An 18248-nucleotide genomic window follows, 5' to 3' on the forward strand; every position below is an offset into this window, starting at 1 on the left:
ATTATATAGTGGTGCATAAAATTCACTAGAAAGTGATCTGTCTTGTATACTATTGGAGATATAGAATATATCATCTCTCCGAATTCAAGCAAACAAATGCTGCCTCGAACATTTATTTGGTAACCAAATTTAGTAGCACACAAACACGTCCGGAGTTTGTAATTCAAGTGGTTTAGAGCGATTCCAGTAAGGCGTAAGGCGTATGCATGCGGAATATCAAGTCAGTTTTTATGCTGAACGCAATTTTATTTACCAAGATCAGTCCTTGCATAATTTTGTACAGAATAACATAACCATATATTAGCAGGGTTTCAGTCACATAGGCATGGAATAAATTGCAATTATTGTACAAATAAATCATCCCCACCCACAAACCCCAGTGTAATTCTTGATTTAGTAGTTTGAGTTACCTAGTAATTAAGCTTCATCAAGGCTGAGGGAGTGACTTGTCCTATGTGAGCCCAAGAAGTTCACTGAACAAATTCTTGACTGGTAAGGGCCACCCGTAAGACGACCACCCTTCCGGTACATCTCCAGTTGATGCTCTGTCATCAAAATCAGGCGTTACTTGCATTTTCTCATTGCTTTCCACAAATCCATGTTCAACTCCACTTGCCCTGGTATAACTAGCTTTCTTGTTTCCATCCATCATCGACGCTGAAACTTGCAAGTAGGGCACCACGTGCTTTTTCATGTCGCTGGTGGAGATTCCGAGATGACCTCCTGCAACGCTAATGTACATGACCCTCCCAGCTTCATCCAAGTTTCTCAAACCGATCCAGTCCTCAGTAAACAGATCGGTCTGCATAAAAGTGAAGGCAAAGAAAACGCGTACGCTTAATTGTAAATGCAAATCTTCTAATGCTTCAAGTCTCTAACACTAGTATTAGTATTATTGTACTTCTGTTACCTGTTGTGGACTTAAAATTGATTTGAAGCTCTCATCTTCGTAATATCCAAACCACGCGGTCTCCTTTGGTATCAAAACAGTGTCATGCTCAAACTGCAGAAATACGAAATTAACATGGAAATAATGTATATGCTTACTTGGCTAATTATTCTGAGGATCTAAGAAATGTTACCAAAGAAATATATTTTTCCAACTTACCATGATAAGCACCAGGTTCTGTAAGCTACTAAACCTTTCCTTGTACGTCGAATTTTTCTCACCAGGGAGTTCGTTGTTGAGCTTCGGAAGAAACTTGCATTTCTCTTAATAATCAGACATTGCCTGGAAAGAAACTGTTGATCAGGATGAAGCAGACAGCTAATTCCGTCGAACTTATGATTGCAAGGTTACTTGATATATTTATAACATAGGTATATGAAGTAAAAACACCTCATTAAATGTATCGAATGTTTCATTTCGAGCCACTACTCACATTTGGTAATTTAAGATAACCGCTGGGAGCCAAGTGTTCCTGCATTTTCAGAATCACAATCAAGATAGTGAGGCCCCATCAGAAATATACCTAGGAGGACGAGAGTTGACACCGTAATAGAGACAAGAAGAAAGAATCAGCAGAATTAGATGCGTACTTGAATATAGTCAGTGTAGATCTCTGATTTGAGTAGCTTATTCACAATGATGCAAAATATACCAGACTGCAGAGGCACAAAAACAAAGCCCCTTATCATTATCAACATATCTCAAATAGGTCACAAGAGTATTTCCAACCAAGTTTGAAGTGTTCCTCGATAGTTATATACCTTACGACTCTAAATTTGAGACATATTTTGATATAAACATTAATGTTCCGCAAAAATCTCACAAATATATAAATACGCTGCGAAATCAGCTAAGTACAGTTAAGTAAATGACCAGAATAACGGTGGGATCTTTGTATTGAAGATTTCACTCTTAGATGTACTTCATACAAAATGCTTTCAAATATTCTCATCTTATGTAATTGAAAGAATGACGTAGGAAATACTGTTTGCTGCAACCATTTCCGACAAAGTACTGTAGAAAGTGCTAATCCTCTCCTGTATAATAGCATAAACTTTCCCCTATATATATATAGTTCTTTTGGGCGAGAAGCAGGCCGGTACCATACTACTACAATTGGGAAGAGGAAACATCAAGCTTACTAGGACAGTACTTTGTAAGCAATATCTGAATATGCAAGTTCAATTGTAGTTTATATATATGTACATTCTTCACCAGAAGCTATGTCAGCAAAAAAAAACATTTGGTTAGGGAGGGATTAAAATTCCAAGATGATAGTATGATACTTACACCGCAGAGAGGCACAGAAGCAGTACCCGCATCAGGTCCTCCTAGAGAGATAAAGTTCTTGACCTGTTTCAATATCGGCAAAAACAAGAATTTTCATATTGTCAACTCTGCTTATATTAGGAAATGAAACATCATCCTGTGCGAGCATTAAACCAAAGAAACAATGATACGGAAGAAAGATCTATAAACATAATAAAGCATTTGCCTATAAACCACACCATAGAAAAATGCGACTAAAAATTTCTCCGATATCAGAAATAATCCTAAGAGCTATTATGTCACACCAAAATCGTCGTACCCAGTGCACAAGGCTCCCGCTTTACGCAGGGTCTAGGAGAGGTGAATGTCGGCTAACCTTACCCCCATTTTATGGAGAGGCTGCTCCCAAATGTCACACCAAAATAATATAAGAAAATCCTAAAGAACTTATAACACCATTCCTTATGCATTTTTAAAGAGTTGGATACATGTAGCTCACTGCATGTATGATAACTGAATTCAATTTTTGTTATTATAACAATACATGTAGTCACTTGAAAAGCAGTGGAGAAAACTTGAAATTAGCAGAGTTGGTTAAATTGAATCTTACAGGCGGTCCATCGATGCAAAATTCTACCACACCTCGGCCTATCAAATTGCCCTGTCAAATTAAAAAGAAAAAGTTATGAGAAAGAACCGATTGACCAGAGTTACATGAGCATCAAAACTCAAAATTATAAGATACAATTCATTTACTCATAAGCATTGAGGTATTGAAAAAACAATCAAACATGGTGAAAAAATTCTCATAGATCAAACGACAACGAAAGCTACATAATATAAAATAATTGCATATCCACAACGAAAGAAAATAAAATGTAACGCCAGATAATGCCACATATAGCAACAAAGCCATGAGCCAGTAGCTAAACTTGGGAATAAAATAGCATCTAATAAGGACAACATTGAAATGTAACGACAGCTTAACTGATGGCCAGAACAATGATAAATGTTCTAAAATACAGTCATAGACACCAAGAATCATTAGGGTGAAGATGGCGGATGATATCAACTCAAGGAGTGATTTGATTCAAATACAAAATACATAAATAAGGACCAGTTAGGTGGATGAGGAAGAAAGGATGTGATGACATGTATTTACTAAAAGAAATGGTGAGGAAGGATGTCAATATGTTATTCCGGCTATGGTAACTTAATTTGTGGAGTTGAGTTGATAAAAAATCTAATTTACTATAAATATATGTGAGAAACAGAAAGATCCAATCATAAGTCACAGAAACTTGTCTCAGTTCTTCCCTTTCTTTAACCTGTAGTTGTAGTAGGGAACAAAGTCAAAAGTCACAGAAACTTCAAAAGCCAGACCAACATTATACGGTAACAGGAAAACTTCACCACCTTATCACAAACGATTCTGGTCTGCAAACATGTAGAACAAAAGTCAGATTACAAGTGGAAATCAAGAACCATCAATAAAATGACAAGCCTTGATTTTTTTAGTTTTTACCTGTTCTTCAAGAGGTAAAAACCAGGAATCCCACGTTCCATCCCCAACCTCTCTGCAGGAAGGTAAATCCAAGCAATATTAATGGAAAAAATACACTACATACCACATATGTCCCCCAAGAATTGAAAAAAAAAACATGTAAGAAACCATAAGGGTGGACTTCCCCGTTACACATCACCAAGAGTATTTAAATCAGGTTGTATCTTATCATATTGTTCTATAAACTCAAGAAGGCAACACCATATGTTAAATAAATCTCAGGATCAGAACTTGACATGAACATATATAAAAGTTGTTAAAAACAATGTGATGAATAAACTATGAGCAATCAGCTCTAGAAGGATAACATATAGCAATGGGAAAAAGTAAGCAGGCTTGAGAAGAAAATAATGGACCATACATGCAATATCCTTCAGTACCAGAAAAGTTGCTCAGTTGCTCGGTAAACTGTTTAACTCCTTTATTAGAGCACTGGTCTCCAATGCCTATCATGATGAATGAAGCATTAGAATGCAGAAAGAGCATAAGAATGCAATAGTAAATAATGGTAAGAGAAGAAATGAATTCTTAGTTTCAATGATCTACAAAGTTAACAAAATCCAGGAAAGAACCACTCAAATATATAAAAGGAGACTAAAAGAAGAACTAAAATGGATGATGTTCGTAATCCAACCAAAAACACTTGACAACTAATACTAGATTGACCAAATTCAAAGGAAACTAGGTATCGCTATAAATGTCAAACTTCTTTTCAAACATACAACACAGAACACTTGCACTACTCCAAAATTTTCTTTGTTAGGTCATTCTCATGGGTCAAGATTGAATTAGTACATTAGATTATGCAGAGTTTATTGAATGCATTAGTTAATTGGCTAACATGGAGGTTCTGACACTCATCAAATGAAAAATACATCATACTAACTCTCTCTTGAGAGACTACTTACCAGTTGAATTATAATTTTAGAGGCTGGTTTACATGCCAAATTTTCCTCGTAATTCGAATTATTCTGCTGCAGTTAGATGAGGCATGCCCAGGCAAGCAACAGATATAGTGGTAACAATCCAGCAGCAGTTTTTATATCTTTTTTGGCTCAACGTGTTATTTTGTTTTGTAATTTTCTCAGCCGTTTTTCTTGGTGATTAACTTCAAAAAGAATCTATTTGGTTCATGCTACAGAAAGAAAAAGTAACAGCCGTTTGTATCTCTGTGTTCAATTATGTTCCTCAGGTGCACCGAAAAAAAGTGATTTAATTATTTGATCTGCAACTTCATGTAACGCTTTATTTAATTAAGCACAGTTATTTTATATGTAAGATTTTTTACCACACAGAAAAATGCAAAAAATAGAACTTTGAGAAGATTTCTTCCACATATAGATTAAGTCCATGAATCCATGCATTGCATCCGATGGCATTTGGATATTAGTATCTAATTGAACATCTTTGGTAAAATGGTCATAATCAAGTTCCTAATTAGTTCTATAAACCCTTCTCTAATACAGCAAATTACAGCAACCCACCATTATTTAGCATCAATTAATCAACTGTTGTACAGAAAATAACAATAATATCAAAAACCATAAAAATAAAGCAAAACCCAGATACAAAAACAGATTTATCAAACAAAATATGAATAATTTCTTTAAAAGGAAAATTGACAAGTATGAAACAGAAAGAGCAGGAAATTACCATGGAGGACTATGAAGGGTACGGAAAGTGAAGTTGGGATGGATATCAAAGCCACGATGAAGACGACGACCAACTCCATCATCTTCTCTTCTGGATTGCTGTGAAATGAGGTGTGTAAATAGCACATCTCAATATTAAATATTTTAATATTTATCTAGGGTAATAGTAATGGAGGTTGGTGGTGTGTGATTGGTGGATAAAGAAGCTTAATACATGGAGGCACAAGTGGGATGAGCGGCGGCTGCGGTTGGCTTTTACTCGCCTGAATTTATTGACGATTGTCTGGTTTGCTTCTTGAAGTCACCGATTGATGATCTGCCAAAAGAAACAGAGATTAAGGGGATGTAATCAATTGAGAATGTGAGAGATTTTAGAGGGATGTATTCAATTAGGATTCTGAGAGAGGTTCAGGGAATTAATAATTTCAGGGATATTCAATTAGGATTTTAAGTGATTTTCTAAAATTTTAGGTGTATTCAATTAGAATTTCAAAATAGTTTATTAAAATCCTTAGAAATTCAGGTGTATTCAATTAAGATTTTAAAGAAGTTTATAACATTCTAGGTGTATTCAATTAGAAATTGATTTTAAAGAATTTGAGAAAGTTAAAGAATTAGAGGGAATTTGAGAGATTTCGTAGTGTATTTTAAGTATCAACAAATCTCACCTCTTCCCATGAGATTTCGAGGGAATTGAATCAAAATTTTATATGAAATCTCTACAAATCAATTAAACTCTATAAAAATTCATGGATTTATAAATCCATTAAAATCTCTCACATTCTCAATTGAATACACCCCTTAATTGATTTATAAATCCGTTGATTTTTATAGAGTTTAATTGATTTGTAGAGATTCCATATAAAATTTTGATTCAATTCCCTCGAAATCTCATGGGAAGAGATGAGATTTGTGGATACTTAAAATACACTACGAAATCTCTTCAATTCTCTCTAATTCTCTCTAATTCCTCAACTTTCTCAAATTCTTTAAAATCAATTTCTAATTGAATACACCTGGAATGTTATAAACTTCTTTAAAATCTTAATTGAATACCGCTGGATTTCTAAGGATTTTAATAAACTATCTTAAAATTCTAATTGAATACATCTAGAATTTCAGAGAATCACTTAAAATCCTGATTGAATACCCCTAGATTCATTAAAAGAATTAAAATCTCTTAAAATCCCAATTGAATATACCCTAAATAGGATTAAAGTCGCCGATTGGTGATTTGCGTAGTCAAACTGTCAGTCCCTAGGAGTGGGAGGTACAGTTTTTGTTTATTGTTATATGGTCTTTAGCCATGTCAGCAAATTTTACAAATGCCATATTATATTAGAGGAAATTATATTTTGTCCATCATCTTCCACTAATACGAGCCGTTAGATTTTGATCCAATAGTTACAATTATTATAACTTTTAGAAATGCTCTCTATTTGTAGTCATTGGATCAAAATCTAACGGGTCAGGAGAATCCTGATCTCCTATTTTTGAGAGGATCCAATTCCGCGTTTGAATTCAATAATGTCACGTCATGTGTAATTTTTTTTTTCTTCATATGATGTGATATTATTGGATCAGAACACTATAATAACGGTGAATTCGTTTCATGTAAATTGTTCTTTTCGCTAAGGATGGAACTTGGGCAGGCTTGATGCTCAATCCAACCCTAACCTGACATTCACAATTCGAACTTTGGTTGGGTTTGCATTCATTAGGGTCATTGGTGCTATTGAGCTTGTTCCTTCTCTATCTCATACTCAAAATATTATTCGTATGGGAAAATGGGTTTTCCTTCTATTTTTTTCTACTACTTTTCTAGACTTGGCTATAGAGATTTTAGAGATGCATCTTCCAATTGATGAGGATAAGGACGTGTTAATTTGGAAAGCTTCTACATTTGGAGTTTTTTAGTTCTTATATGACTATGAAATTGTTTGTCCTTGATTTCATGTTGAGAGTTGGGCTTCTATATTTGGTGTCCTTTCATTCCACCTCGCTCCTCTATTTTAGTTTGGATGATTCTTTTCAAAAAGCTCTCAATAAAGGATGAACTTCAACGACGAAGTATACCCTTTGGTTTCAATATGCCAACTACATTACAAGAATTCTGAATCTATTTAGCACTTATTTTTTAGTTGTGGATTTGCACAACGTACTTCATGTTGGCTTGCAATTCAATTTGCCAATATTCTTCTACTTATGAGTTCCTTCTCGGATTTATGGCTTGCTTTTGTGTCAAAGTGGTTTCTCCACAACTTTGCAATGTCTGGCTAGCATCATGGTTTTTCTTATTAATGGCTATTTGGAAGATGCGTAATAAAGTGAAGTTTGAAAGTAAGCTTTATTCCCTTTCACACCTTTGTCGTTCCATTTTGGCCTGGATTAGGTACGTTGGAGTTTTCACTCCTAGGCATGTACTGTTGACCCTAAAAACTACCAAGCCTACGTGGCCCACAAACCGAGTAACTAGTGAGCTAACTACGTCTTTCGGTTGATGCGGGACGTGCTAACTCGCCGGCTGAGCTCGGTTGATGAGTAAAATATGTTGATGTTGCATTGGGTGCGCTGCTGACTTTTTGATCATGCAATTGCGGTCGAGGAAGGAATAGATCTCGACCTTCAGGTTCTAGAGCTTGAAGACAAGGCTGCTAGTTCTACAAAGTTCACAAATCGTCGGCGTCAGATTCGGTCATGGTGATTATATTTATAAGAGTATAAGCATACCAAATCGAGACACCAGACTATATGGACACAAGTATTCAAAGCAGAGGTACATTTTAATCGTAAATGTTGTTCGGCCGTTAGAATTCCGAATTCTAAATCCAACTTGTGAGTATCTAATCATAAAATAATTCGGCGTTCAACGCACCGAGTCTAGTGATTCATAACACCTCACTTCGCAGAGAATGTTCGTGAGATGACCTCTGCCAATAAGGATTCGAAAACCATTCTCAACCGAGACTTGGATAGATAACCAATCAACATTAACGCAGTGCTGTTTATCCAAACTAAAGGTGCTTCGCGGTCGGTTGATTCTACAGTGACAGTGCTGTTTATCCAAATTGAAGATGTTCGCCGGTTACCTTCACAGTGTTGTTTATCCAAACTGAAGATGTGTCGGTGAAAAAGAAAATAAAAATCTCAAGGTTGTAGAGAGGTTTCGCATAGAGCGAGAGTTTGCGCAAGGCAGTTTGTGTGTTGAATTGGAGGGTTTTTTCGTTGTTTGCCGCTTTGTATTTATAGCAGTCAATCTCCTCTTGGCTGTATCAGAACTATACTCGGATTAGGATTCTTTATCTTAATCCAACCAGGCCTCGGTCAATCCTACCGTCACTAAGACTCTAAACCAAACTCCTTATCCGGCCATCTTTATTTCTCAAATCTTAGCATCCTTATCCTATTGAGACTCTTTATCATACCAAGACTCGACCCATTTGCTCTTATCCAGATTAATCCTTCTTGCAATAAAACTCGACCGCCCTAACTGGGTAGCCCATGACCTTTGGCCGGCCCACAATATTTTCAGAAAAGCTTTAGACCGAACCTAAACCTATGTTCGGCCCAATAGTATTATTTTGGGCCCAAACATTGCCCCTTCACTTCTGAGCTTTTCGGCTTAGAACTCCTTAGCCGAGTTTCGGCCTTGAAGAAGTAAACCCTAGGTATTTGAAAAGTTCCCAATATTCCAGCCATCAGGTGTATTCATGAAACACAATCACACGGTCCTAGTCTTATCAGTCATCCTGCCATGTGGCGTCTTCTGGGCACGTCTGTCCTCTAATGATGACACTTGAAACGTTCGTGCAGACGTTAAACATCACTTTGTCATTAATTATGCCGCTACACATACCCACGCCACCTTGAACCACGAACTGCTAGGTCATCAAATCGTCCCTTCATCATCAAAACCGCTGCCACACGTTACCACGTCGCCTCAATCCCCGAGTTCTTTGGTCCTTTCACACGGGTTTTCGAATCTCCATAGTGATTGAGAAAACCGACTGTTTGATTTTACCATTTCTTTTCAAAATCGAACGATTGACCTCCTTCTAAAACTCTTATAAATACCCAAAATCCTTTATTTTCCCATTTACGCTCTCAGAATTCTCAAATCTTTTATTCCCAAATCAACCTGCAAAAACTCTTTTCCAACCAGAAAATTTCCTCCAAGTCCAAAACTTCTTCAAACTCTTAGCAATGGCTTCCAACATCTTCATCTCCAAACTTTCCGATGAATGCGCTAAGTGCAGGGACTTCATTGACCGGAGCACCATAAAAAATATGCGATTTAAAGGTGACTCGAGCGCTTCTCATCAGTTCCTGGGACCACTCTTTACAGACAATGTCCCAGCGTCCATTACTAACCTCATCAAAGACAACTGCCTGAAACCTTTGTTTCAAGGATATGATTGGTTGAAGTGGGAATTGACCAAACCCCAAGGAACCTGAGCTTCCACTACCGCGACCTAAGTAGTGTGGGTCGAAAGGATAAAGAAGTTCTTTAACAAAGAATGGAAGGTTCTTGGCATTTATGATGCCATCAAGCCTTCGACCATCGAGATTGCCATGGACAAAGAACTTCTTATGGTAGCTCTGGGTTTTTGGTGCTCGGCCACCAATACTATGGTCCTTCCACTCGGCCTTATTGGCCATATTGTTCTCGACATCTTAGCCATCCTCGGGACCTCCTCTTCAGGTCTCCCGATTAACATCTCCCTCTCTGGATGTCCATCTAACCTCGACCTCAAGATACACTTAGATGAACGCGCGGTCAAGTCGCTAAGGAAGAAAAATCAAGAGCCATTGATAGAAAAAGTTCAGAAATTACTTCTTTAACTACAACACCCTCATTCAACATTTCGCTGGCCGAAGGGAAGAGAACCTCAAGAAAGGAAAACATGAAGCTTTCCTTTTCTATTGGTACAACAAATTCATTTGTTGTACCAAATCAAATAAATGTTTGCTAAAAAACATGTCGGTCGCTGAGGCGCTAGCTAGTGGTCATGTCCTGGCTCTTAGCTCGGCTATCATTGCAAACCTCACACGATGCCTAGCCGAGGCGACAGTCAACAAGATTGACCCCCACTAAACTAGCTCACTCTAGGTCCTTCAACTCTGGTTGCAAGTTTATTTTGCCACCCTCAGGCCAGAAATCCCCAACTGCATACCCACCGAAGCATTGGGTTTACAATTGGGCTCTAGACCCGCTCCTCCTCACTTAGTCGAATAAGTTTTTAAATACTTTTTTGGCCTAGAAAACCTTTCTGATGATGAGTTTTTGATTTGTTGTTGTCAAGAATATCCCCCTTCCATCAAGCTCTCATCTTCGTCCTGAACTGAAGCCGAAGACGTTGTCCTTCGAAAGAGCTGGGGACCGTTTGTGCTGATATGCAACTTTCCCCTCGGTTGCGATGCCAAACGTGCGAGTTGGGAAGTCTACCATCCCCACTTCACTGCCCCACTTCACTGCGCGGCAACTTGGCTACCTCCAAGGCTGCCTATTGCCTCTACTTACCTCCCGTTCTCTCCTGAGCCGATGACACTTCTCTGGTTCTTCAGAAAGAGAATGTAAGGAGGCCAAGCAAGAATTTCAAGAAAAATGCAAGAAATTCCGCCTCCAGCCGAACGTCCTCGAGACATTCAATACCGCCACCTTTGTTGAATGGTGGGCCGCCTATACCTAAGACTTTTTCTGTGCACTGGTCGAAAACATTATCAAGAAAATTTTTGGTGACCGCCCGAAGAAGACTTCTGCCCCGACCCCTAAAGAAACGACTCAAGGTATTTGTCTGTGTTTATCATTTTACTTTGGCCATTTGTTTAAACTTGCTGTTTTAATTTTAGCTTCTTCAGGTAGTTATGCGGACGCAGCAGTTGTGGCTGTAAGCAAGAAAAAACTGCCCCCTCGCTAAAGAAAATCGTGACCGCTTCATCGATTTTACCGGGTAAGCGGTCTCGCCCAGAGGCTGAAACGGCTGGCGATGCCCCTTTCCTAAAAGATGTGTCAAGAAGTTGGTGAGAAAAAAGGAGCGGGATATTCATGTCATCTCCAGCCAGACTACATGAGCCACCACTAAATCTCATCGCACTCCTGCCGTTCGAGTCTCGACAGAAATGCAAACAAAACCTCTCACCCATCAAGCTCATGAGGTTCACCCCGTTGAACAAGTCGTGGTCAAGCCGACCGTTGATCTGATGGTTAAGGAATCCTCAGCTCCAAGGTCGGCCGTTGCTCCCATCTCGAAAGAAGCGGCCACCTTGGCCAAGAAAACTTTCTCCCCGAATCCAAAAACAAAAACAATGATCGTTCTGGATAAAGATGTATGACTATGTTGTTGGTAACTTTTCCTTCCACTAGATTCTGAATCCTAAACAATTCTTATTTCAGGATGACGACAGCGAAGAACTCCTGCTAACGAGTCGCCCTCGACCAACTAGACTTCCTACCAATAATTCTCCACCTGTGGTTGAGGCGACTGACCAGGTTGATCCTCCTACAGCCGACCGTGGAAAAATGCCATTTGTCGAGCCTGAAGCGACGATAGAGACACTAATCCACCCGCAAGATCAGGACCTTGGCATTCCTCCTTAAGAAGTTACTTCGGCTTTTATAAGGCTCGGTCTCTTTCTTTTGTTGATTTTATTATAACAAGTCTGAACCGAGTATAATACTAAATGTCAAGTGCCTGATTATTCATTTCATAGACAATTCCAGGTGTTATCTATATTACCTGGCCACCTCAGTGGTCGTCGAACGTAGATAACCTTCATCGGCCGCGTGAGTTGAGAAGCAGTCTTAAATACTGTGCTCAGCCATTAAGCTCTCTAGGTTCGAGCAATGAACCAAAGGACCTGGCCGAAGTCTCCTCCCAGCAGATCTAAAGCAAATTCTCTCTATTATATTCTTTACGATTTTCTTTTCATATGCAGCCTTTTTAGGAAGCCGAGCTCGACGTTCTCATTTCGAATACTGCTAGAGTAGCCGGATAATCTACTACGTAAACCGAGCCTTCTTCGACAACCGAGGCTGAATCCAATGCCCTCACCAAGTTACAAGAACTCATATCTCTCTCTGCTTCACAAATCCTTCAATGCAAAGGCCTCGACTCTGTAGGAGAGTGCCTGAACGCTCTTGCCAATGATGGTCTACTGAGTACCGAGAATGTCGTCCACCTTTCCAATATCCTGGAGCAGACTCAGCAATTTTTATTACTTTTGAACAGGCTCTCCAGACTGATAATGACCTAAAGGCTGCCTAGACCGCTCATGAAGCCAGTCGACCAAAGGTTGAAGCCATTAAAGCAAAGAAAATGCAGTTGGCCGACTTTGATCATCAAATCACCGAGCTGTAATGTCGAATCGCCAATCTTCAACTACAAAGGTTAGCCGTTGCTTCAGACCTCGAACAGAATTTTGAAGCAAATAAGGCTCAATTAACGGATTTCGCAACTGGCGCAAGGCAAATCCAGCATCTTCAGCTTAATCGAAGGATGAGGCAAGCCAAAGTCACCATAGGTGAAGTAAGGTGGTTGGAACTGAAGGCTGCTCTTGAAGCCTTCCTTCTTCCGACCCCTTAGGGTTTTGGTCTAAGAATTATTTGCAACTTCACTTGTACGTTTCTTTGCAAAATTAATGAAATGATCTTTTATTCTCACATCTCCTAAGTGACTGGATAGTATTTCTTTAGAAATTTTCCATTGATTGGTAACTTGTGAATTAAACCAGTTCGATCTTTGTGGTGGTATGCCCCATTGCCGAGAACTTTGTGAACGATGAACGGTCATTCCCAATTCGACGACCATTTGTTGAACCTGGGGTCTTTAATTCCTACAGGCAGCACAGTTTGCCAAATAACTCGTTCTCTCCAAAAGTTTTTTGTCTGACTCGCTGATTATAAGCTCGCTCAGCAATCGTTTTCTATGCCATCAATAAATTATAAGCGTTAAGTCGATTTTCTTCCAAATCTTCTAACTCTTACCGCATGGCCTAACTGTACTCGACACTGAACAAGCTACTTTGTTCAATCACTCGCAATGAGTTTATACTTAGCTCGACTGGTAATATAACGTCGTGACCATAGGTTAATGCTTATGGAGTCGTTCCGGTTGCCGATCGAAGTGAAGTTTAGTAAGCCCACAATGCTTCGTTTAACTTTAAATGCCACATACCAGGTCTTTCTTTTACCATTTTCTCGAGAATACCGATTAAAACCTTATTACTTGCTTTGCCTTGTCCATTCGTCTGCGGATAATACGGCGTAGACTGCTTGAGTCGAATTTTTAGATTTGCCGTGTACTCCTGAAAGCTGCCAGATGTAAAGATCGTACCATTATTTGTTATGATTGTTTCTGGTATGCCGAATCTTCACGATGTTTTCTTCTACAAAATTACAAACTTCTTTAGACATTAACTCGGCATATGACTTGGCTTCGACCCATTTGGTGAAGTAATTCGTTGCAACAAATATCCACGCATGTTTTTCTGTCTCGGAAGATGATGCAATTTTGCCAATTACATCCATGGCCCATCCTTTGAACGACCATGGTTTGGTGACGAAATGAAGTGACTCGGCTGGAACCCTCTGTATAGGCCCATGAATTTGACACTGCACACATCCCTTTGCGTACTCGATACAATCATTCAGAATGCTCGGCCAGAAATAATTATGTCGTCGAAGCAGCCAGCGCATCTTTCGTCCAGATTGATGAGCCCCGCAAATTTCTTCATGTACTTCTGCCATTGTTTGAACAGCTTCTTGTAGGCCGAGGCATAACAACAATAGCCCATCCTCACCTTTTCGATACAACTCATTCTGGTATGATATGTAGTTTGTGGAATGGACCCTTGTCTGTCAGTCATGTTTTTCACCAGGGTTATCGAGATATCGCATAATCGTCCTTCTCCAATCATCTGGTAATGCATTGACAGCACAAACCTCTATAAGGTCCTTCTACTCTAACAACGATGGTAAAGACATGACTCGTGTACGAATCACGCAATCCCGTTGGAGAACTTGCTGATTAACCAAGGCAGAGTATGCTCGTGGTGACACAAGTATTTCTCAGCCTAGTTTGCCCTCCATGGGTTATGCTCCGAAGGCTTTTTGAGCTAATTCATCAACGTCGGTGTTGTGAACTTGTGAAATGTGTTTGAAAGTAATGTTGTCAAAAGATTTGGTAAAATAGCTAGCAACCATGTGATAGGGTGCTAGAGTACAACTCATGCAACGAAAGGTCCCATTAAGTTAATTAATCACAAGTTCGGAATCACCGAGAATAAGGACAAGAGTGGCCTGCAAATCGTGTAAGACACCGAGACCAATGACAATGGCTTCGTATTCAGCCTGATTATTCGTACAATCAAAATTGAGCTTGAGAGAAAAATACCAGCGGCTATGATTTGGGGATTGAATAACGATCCCAAAGCCAGCCGATACTGAAGTACTAGAGTCATCAAAATACATTGTCCAGTAATTATCAAATGTGTCCACCATGCCGATTTCAACATCATTGCCCCCAAACTCGTACGACGAGGGATGTTGATCCAAGAAATCAACCAACGTTTGGCCTTTGACAGCTTTTTAGGGCACATATTGCAAACTAAATTCGGACAGTGCCATTGTTCACTTGCCGATTCGGCCATTTACTGTCGGTCGAGTTAGCATGTAACGAATAACATCGGTCTGGGCGATGACCTGAGTGACCGATGAGAGCATATAATGTCTAAGTTTTGATGCAGTGAAAAATAAGGCGAGGCAAAGCTTCTCGATGATGGAATAATTAATTTCTTGTGGGTTGAGATTTCAGCTAAGATAAAAAATGGCTTGTTCTTACCTAGCATCATTGTCTTGTGTGAAAAGGCATCTGATGGATTCTTCGGCCGCTGAGATGTACAGCTTAAGAGGTCTACCACGTCATGGCGGAACCAGGACGGGTGGAGTTGTGAGGGAGACCTTGATCTGCGTGAATGCCTCCTGGTGTTCTGCACGTCATTCGAAGGTGTCAGAATCCTTAAGTTTCAAGAGTGTGGAGAAGGCTTTCATTTTCCCTGCCGAATTGGCAATGAATCGTCAGAGAAAGTTAATCTTGCCAAGCAATGATTGTAGTTGTTTCTTAGTCGTCGAGGGTGGAGCGTTGATGATTGCTCGAGCCTTATTTTCGTCTACCTCAATACCACGATGATGTATAAGGAATCCTAAAAAATTGTTGGCTGATACGCAGATAACACATTTGGTGGGATTCATCTTAAGGTTGTGCTGGCACATACGCAGGAAAGCCTGATGGAGGTCATCCAGATGTGTCTGCCGATGTTCTGATTTGATTACAACATTGTCGATGTAGACTTCGATGATGGTACCAATCAAATCATGGAAAATAGTATTCATGGCTCGTTGATATATGGCGTCGACGTTCTTGAAGCCGAATGGCATGACAACCCATTTGTATGTGCCGAGTGCCCCCGGGCAACGAAAAGTGATTTTATGAACATCGGCCTCGGCGATGAAAATTCGGTTATAACCAACATGTCCATCCATAAAGGATAAGATCTCGTGGTTTGCCGCTGCGGCGATTAACAAATTTGAAATTAGCATTGGATACTCGTCTTTAGGAGTTGCCAAGTTTAAAATTTCGAAAATCAATACAGATGCGCAGGGCACCACTTTTCTTTAAAACGGGGACGATGTTTGCCAGCCATTCGACATATTGAGTTGTCTGAATAGACCCAGCTTTTCAAAGTCGAACGAGTTCATCTTTTATGCCGAGTTGTACTTCGGTTGAGAATTGTCGAGGTGGTTGGCGGAATGGTTTACACCCAGGTTTGATACGCAATTCATGTTTGACTAGTGTGCAATCTACACCAGGCATCTCATGGTAACTCCAAGCAAAACAATCCTTAAATTCTTTGAGCAAGTTACAAAGTTTGATTTTTACATGTTGGGGTAATAACGCACTAATGAACAAAGGTCGTGGGTTTTCGGTCGTTCCAACGTTGATTTCCTCTAAAGGATCTTTAACTTGAGGTTGACTATCCTCAAGCTCAGCTGGTGCAGCTTGAACTTTATCGAGTGAAAGTACTGCGCATTGTCTTATTCGTCCAAAAATTTGACTAAGTGCCCGAACTTGGTTGTTTGGAGATAACATACCAATGGGCCAGCAGTCGTTCCATGGTAGATGAAATTGCAGCCTGTCGTCTGTCCTGGAGGTCTTCAGACATCAGTATCTACGATCAGATCAGCCAATCCAAGCCTCGTCGAATCTTAATGGACAGTCTCGGTGCCTACCTTGATTGCTTTTTGTACCAAAATTCTAGTTGGTCGTCATTCCTCGTTCAAACCTTGTAGGGTAATGTAGTCGACATGATCATCGTAATACCATGCTTGAATCATATTGGCTTCAAAAGGTTGATTATCCGCCGAATGCACCACAACGGATTTACCATCCCAAAAAATGGGAACCTGATATAGTGAAGAGGGAATGCAATTTGTTTGATAGATCCAATCCCGACCTAGTAATGCATTGTACTCCGTCTTGGAGTCGATGATAAAGGATGCGGTCATGTGATTAGGACCTACCACTCTTACCTTCAAAGGAAGCATTCCTTTGGTTTGAGACTTGTTATCGACGAAGCTGCTCATAGTTATTTCTGATGAGATGAGTTTTTTGTTGGACAGTCGTAGTGCCTTCATGACGGATACTGACATGATATTGACCGTAGCCCCACAATTGATGAAGATTTTAGAGATTGGATAACCTTCGATGTGAGCCGTGACATACAACAGCTTCAAATGTTGAAGATTAATCGAAGAAGAACGGGGAAACAATGTGGCCAGAGCTGCTTTAAGTTTGTCGGTTTCACTCGTTTGCTCATCATCTTCGGTAGAGAGGAAATCAACTTGTGTTGCTTCCTCGGCAACCACATCCTCATCCAAGGAATTTGGTTGGGGTGTAGTTGGTTGAAATTCAGCCGGTAGGACATGGACCATGCTGATTTCCATATTGTTGAGGACTGAAGGGCCTATCGGGTCTTGGTCGTTGTCTGCTGAGTTATCCAGTACGGTATCATGCTTTGAGGCTTCCTCAACCTGGTCTTTTCTTGCCTCATCAGGTACCTGCTCTTATGGTGTGTCAATTGAACCTGTTTCATTCTGGCTGTCATCTTCGAGCTCAGTTGTTGTTGGGGCTTGGTTTTATCTTTGCAGTGCTTTGCGGGCTCGTTCTTCATAGGTGTTTTGAGCGTCCATTGTGTCTAGGTAGGCATCCAAACACGCCACATGATCCTTCTCATCGGTTGTAAGGCTGAAAATAGATACGGCTGAGAATACTTCGAAATGATGTCGTAAGTACTAAAGGTCTTCGAAAGAGAAATGGAGCTCAGCAGTGTCTATGTCAATATATGGGTCGACCTTGAAGCCGAAAACCCGAGCTTCTCGTATGTGCTGGAACCTGGCCTTCATTGCTGGGTTGGTAGTTTTCTGAATAATCTGTTCAGTATCAGGGCAAGTGAGTGCCAGGTCAAGCGCTTCTTGCGACGTCTTGGGTAGGCCGTATAAGTCATTGGCAGAATGTGTCTTGTGAAATTCTCGTATGTACTCCAATGATTTTTCAAGGAATGGAGGATGTAAATTTCGTCGGACACTTATTAACGACTCTCACTGGGGTAATGAGGGAAGCTTGATTTCGGCTTCTTGTTTGAAATGCTCAAAACGAGCTTTCATCTCCCCTAGCTGAATTAGGAGTTTAATGCGCTTTCCAGATTCTTCAATGGTGGTTTCAAAGTTGCGATCAATTACCTTTTTCCTTTGAAGTAA

At 39.9% G+C, this 18248-nt stretch overlaps 1 pseudogene; it reads right to left on the reverse strand.

Moving 5' to 3' along the window:
- Positions 1–225: 225 nt before the first annotated feature.
- On the reverse strand, positions 226–5835 carry LOC103417377 (uncharacterized; annotated as a pseudogene).
- Positions 5836–18248: the final 12413 nt, after the last annotated feature.

This window comes from Malus domestica, chromosome 06 (genome assembly GCF_042453785.1).
Source record: "Malus domestica chromosome 06, GDT2T_hap1".
Taxonomy (NCBI): domain Eukaryota; kingdom Viridiplantae; phylum Streptophyta; class Magnoliopsida; order Rosales; family Rosaceae; genus Malus; species Malus domestica.